The sequence below is a fragment of the Lepus europaeus genome, chromosome 10 (genome assembly GCF_033115175.1).
Source record: "Lepus europaeus isolate LE1 chromosome 10, mLepTim1.pri, whole genome shotgun sequence".
Classification (NCBI taxonomy): domain Eukaryota; kingdom Metazoa; phylum Chordata; class Mammalia; order Lagomorpha; family Leporidae; genus Lepus; species Lepus europaeus.
Window position 1 is genome coordinate 8,765,055 of NC_084836.1, and position 5,362 is coordinate 8,770,416.

The following is a 5,362-nucleotide window of genomic DNA, read 5'->3' on the forward strand; positions in this document are numbered from 1 at the left end:
AGGCAGGGGCACAGCAACCTTTCTTTTCCAGGCTCTTCCCTGGGCGTAAACGTGTTTTCTTCTAAGCACCAGTGTAATCCTACATGCTTATGTTCTCTTTTTTTTTTTTTTTTTGGACAGGCAGAGTGGACAGTGAGAGAGACAGAGAGAAAGGTCTTCCTTTGCCGTTGGTTCACCCTCCAATGGCCGCTGTGGCCGGTGCACCATGCTGATCCGATGGCAGGAGCCAGGTGCTTCTCCTGGTCTCCCATGGGGTGCAGGGCCCAAGCACTTGGGCCTTCCTCCACTGCACTCCCGGGCCACAGCAGAGAGCTGGACTGGAAGAGGGGCAACTGGGACAGAATCCGGCGCCCCAACCGGGACTAGAACCCGGTGTGCCAGTGCCGCAAGGTGGAGGATTAGCCTGTTGAGCCACGGCGCTGGCCACTTATGTTCTCTTAATAGGATAAACTATTTCTGGGGCCGGCTCACTGTGTTAAAGCTGCAGCCTGCAGTGCCAGCATCCCATATGGGCGCTGGTTCAAGTCCCGGCTGCTCCATTTCTGATCCAGCTCCTGCTAATGTGCCTGGGAAAGCAGCAAAGGATGACCTAAGTCCTTGGGCCCCTGCACCCATACGGGAGACCCAGAGGAAGCTCCTGGCTGCAGACTGGCCAAGCTCTGGCCATTGCAGCCATTTGGGAAGTGAACCAGCAGATGCAAGACCTCCCCCCCCCCCCCGTAACTCTGCCTTTCAAATAAATAAATAAATCTTTAAAATAATAAAATACTTCCGTGTATGATTCTACACCATGCGCATGTCTGGCGATGCTTGTCTCCATCGTTGGGTGTTCTGAGCGGCCCCGTCATAAAGAACCCTGCATTGAGCATGTGTTCTGGGTGACTTCATCAGGGTAGGTTTCCTGGAACGGAGTTGCTAAGGCAAACACGTGCTTCAAGTTCTCGAGTAGTTAAACCTTTCGGAAGACCGGGGGCTTTTGTCTCTGCCACCGCGAGCACCCGGGGAACTTTAAACAAAGAATCCGGTCGGAGGTGAACCAGCTCCCCGAGGAGAGGAGAGGCCGCGGTTTCCTGAGCACAGGTGCCAGGCCCTGAGACAACGGGGCGCGACCACCCAGGGCCCCTCACCCCGCACGGGCGTCCCAGGCTCCTGCATTCTTTGTAAGCCGGCCATTCCGCCTCTTTTTCGGATTCCTGTCCTGTCCGCCCAGCCCCGAGGGTGGCTTTGGCAGGCACAGCTGCGGCCGGGCAGCCCACGCGGGGCGTGCGTGAGGGCAGAAGAGTCCCCGCACCTCACCCCGCAAGCACGAGAACCACGAATCCCCCGGGGCCGGGAAGTCGGGGCGGGGCCGGGAGGTGACGTCACGGCCCCGCCCCCGGCCGGCTCCCTCCTCCTGGCTCGCGTCTCCCCAGCCGCAGTCCTCACCTGGAGAGACAGGTGTGTGCGTCTCGGAGGCCGACCTGCAAGTGTCAGGTGAGCGCCAGCCGGAGCCCGGGCAGGGCTGGGAGGGGGCGGGGGCAGGGGTCCTCACCTAGCTCTGACCTGGAGCGGGGAGGGGGAAGAAGTCGCTGGGGTCCACGGGGGACACAGATGCTTTCAGTCCAGTGGTTATGGTGGCCCCGCTGTGCTGAAACTGTAGACCTGGGGTGGGGGGGGTGGGGTGGGGTGGGGGGGGGCTTGAAGGAGAGGGAGCTGAAGAGAGAGCTGCAGGGTGCCCGGTGTTTGGACCAGAAATGTAGCATCAGGATCTTTGCACAGTGTCTCTGCTCTGCCGTGAAAGTAGTGCGCGCTGATTGGCTGTTTGACAAACAGAAAAGTAGGACCCAGACCACCGGTGGTGCTAAGCACCGAGGAGACCAGTGGGGATGCTCGGGTGTGTGTGTGTGTTCCCGTCCAGCCTTGTTTCCACCCACGACCCTTCTCCTGTAGTTTTCTCCCACGGTGTTTACAGTTCTTTACGTCCTGCGCTTCCTCCCCAACGTTGTGTCATTAGCATTTTGGGGTGTTGGGATTAGTCATCCAGCAGGTGTAGTCATTCTTTTTAATGGCTGTAGTGTTACACTGGAGGGGTTGGCTGGAGCTGGGGCCCTGACCGAGACAAGGAGGCCATGACCGAGGGCAAACAGGGGCTCGGGCGGCCGGGGCCTCTCCCGCCAGCACGGAGATCCGGGGAAAGCCTTCTCTCTCCACACATCAGCTTCCACATCTGGGAAATGGGCACATAAAGCGACTTCCCCAGGGTGTTGTGAGGATAGAAGGAGCTAATGTAGAGTCTCTCCCTCCTCTCTCACTCACACACACGTCTGGCAGGAAAAGGGGGCGTGTGTGGGTTTAAAGGAGGGACTGGAACCGGCTGAAGCTGCTGAGAGGCCACAGGTGGGGGTGGGGCCAGGACGAGGGGCAGGGGACCAAGCTCCAGGAAGCCCCAGGTGGAGGTGTTTCTGGGTTGGGCAGGAAGGAGCCAGTTGGTAGCAGAGACCCCAGTCTGCTCCACATGGGCCAGGCACAGACACAGCTCCCCAGGCAGGGCTGGGACCTCCAGGCCCCCAGCTGGGTTCAGCCCCTGGGACAGGCTTCGGAAGAATCAGAGAGAGCAGATGGGAGGCAAAGCAGGGGTGGGGCTTGGCCGTGAACTCCTCGTCCAGGCGAGGGAACGGGCGCTCAGGGACTGAAGGTTTGCTCAGGGGCCATGCGCGGAGCAGACGTAGGCTTGGACCCCGGAGTTCCGAGGTCCCCAGGGGCCTCGATTCCAGCGCACCCCGGAGGAGGCGAGGCAGAGGCGGGTCAGGGCTGAGTCATCCGCTGCACGTGGACCAAGCCGAGGGCAGCTGGGAGGCAGCAGAAGCCTCTGTTCCTGGAGCCTCCATGTCCTCACCTGCGAATTGGGGATAATGACTTCCTGTCCACGGAGGGGGAGCCAGGCCCTCCTCCCGCCTCCAGGGGCCTGTCCAGTCCGTCTCTGGCCAGACACCCTCACCCTGACCCCTCGGCTTCTCACTGCCTGGCTGTCTTCAGAGGGGGGCCTGGGTGTGTGTCAGCTGAACCTAGCCTGAGGCCATAGCTCGGCTGGGGGAGCCTTGTCTCTGCCTCTACTGTGCGCCCACAGCATGCGACTCGGTCGGGGGGATGGGCTCTGGGACCTGGTGGGAGTTCTGGGTGTTGGGGCAACACGATGTGGCCTCCCCAGCCCCAGGCCACCTCCCTCTGCCTGGCTTCTGGCTCCAGGGTGGTGATCAGGGTGCGGGGTCTCTGCCAATGTAACAGAGTAGGGCAGCCAGAAATTCAGAGGTGGTTCAGTGCAGGGTCAGGGTGACAGTCCCAGGACCCGGAATAGAGGCCCTGCCTTGGGCCTGGGAAGTGAGGCTCCGTGCTGTTCCCACGCCTCTACCGCTTGCCCTTTGAGCATCTGACAACCCTCCCTGCGAGCCCCATTTCTCAGCCCCTTGTTCTGAGTGCGCTCGAGGAACACTGTGAAATGGGTACACGACTCTTTTACAGATGGTGAAACTGAGGCCCAGAGAGCTAGCATGAGCTGTCCTAGTGGAGTAAGGACCCCAGGCAGCCTCACTCCAGAACCCCTCTGTTGCCACCCTGGGACGCCTCTTTAGCCGAAGTCAGTGTCTGGTTTGCCACACGCCTGGGTTTTCGGTGCACGTCCGTGTGGCCTCTGCCCGGGCATCGGTGTTTTCCGGGAGAGTCCCCGAGTGCCAGGGTCAGCTGGCAGCCCCGTCTCTGCCTAGTCCCTGACTTGGCTTGCACTGGTTCGCAAGGACCTGGTCTGGGGCCTGGGGCGCTGCCAGGGCAGGCCCCACAGGCATCTCCCCTCCGCGCTCCCACAGGGCTCTGCTCCCCTAGCTGAATCGCTGGTGACAGCCCCCGCTGTCCGCATGCCAGGCTCTGGGCTACAGCTTCGTGCTCATCGTCTTCTGATCCACACGGAGCGGCTGCTGTCTCCACTCCCATTTCTCCTTTCATGCTTGTTTACTTATTTCCATTTTTATTTGGAAGACAGAGACACAGAGACACAGAGATCTTCCACCCACCGCAACAGCCAGGAGCCCACGACTCCACCCAGGTCCCACGTGGGTGGCAGGGACCCCGCACTCTAGCCGTCACCTGCTGCTTCCCAGGTGCACGTTAACAGCAAGCTGGATCAGAAGTGGAGCTGGGACTCGAACCCAGGTGTCCCGAGTGGAAGCTTTACGCACTGTGCCGCGGTGCCCACCCCAACCGCCCCATTTCCGAGATGAGAAGACTGAGGTTGAGGAAGGGTTCCGTAGCTCGCCCAGCCGCCACCGGCCTGGAGTGGGAGTAGCTGATCAAGGATGGGAATGAGCGAGCTGCAGCCTGGTCTTTCCCGGGGTCTCCCACTGCCCTGCAAGGTGCAGCTGCGCACCCTCCGGTAAAACAGGGCCTGGCAGGCACTCTGCAGTCACAGACGCGCTCGCTGGCTTGCCTATAACTCGGGTGTATCCAGATCTCTGTAGGAGTGTGTGCGCTATACAGGAGAGACGAAAACCATGGAGTACAAACCCCCACTGTTTCCTCCCCACAGCCCACGGGGTCACTGGGTGAACTCGATGGGGTGCGGGCATTCACTTAGGGACAGCCACGCTGGCTGCTTCCCGCGGGCCGTCCTGAAGGTGGAGGGAGACTGAGGCAGGACAGGGCTCCGGGGGAGCTCCCCAGCCTTTCTGACCACGAGGTCGGATTCTCTGAGGCTCTCCGGGTCTCTCCCTGGAGAGCAGGTGGGGCGATCTCCAGCTGTGGAATTAGACAAGCCCCAGGGACAAGTGCCCCGCGCCGAGCTGGCACTTCGTCCCAAACCCTGAGCTGTGGGCTGCCCGGGGTTGGGACGCCCTGCCCACCTTCTCCCTCCCCAACAACCTGCTCTCCCAATGGAGGTGACTCTGGGGGCCATCTGACAGGCTCCCCACATGGACCCCTGCCACCCCAAGCCTCTGGGGTTCACCTGATTGCTCAGGTTGTCCCTTCCCACCCCTTTCATCCCCTCCATGTTCAAATTCACCCCCCACCTCCTCTCACCCACCCCAGGGGCGTCTCCCAGCTTTCTGTGTGGTCAGGGCTTGGGGGCAGTCTGGTTGTCCCACACTGGGGGACTGATCCGATGGTGACTCCACATAGCCCCTCACATACAGTTAGCCACCAGTGTGCCCCTCATAGAACACCCGGGGGAGGGGGTAGGGGGCCTCCCGGGTCCCGTGGCCTGTCCCATGGCCTGTCCCGTGGCCCTCACTGTCCAGTGGGTTCTTTCCAGTATTGCCCCTGTGTGGTCTCTCTGGCGTATACCCACGCAGGAATCAGACTATCCTCTCAGGCTCTGTGAGCAGTTGGCACTGGG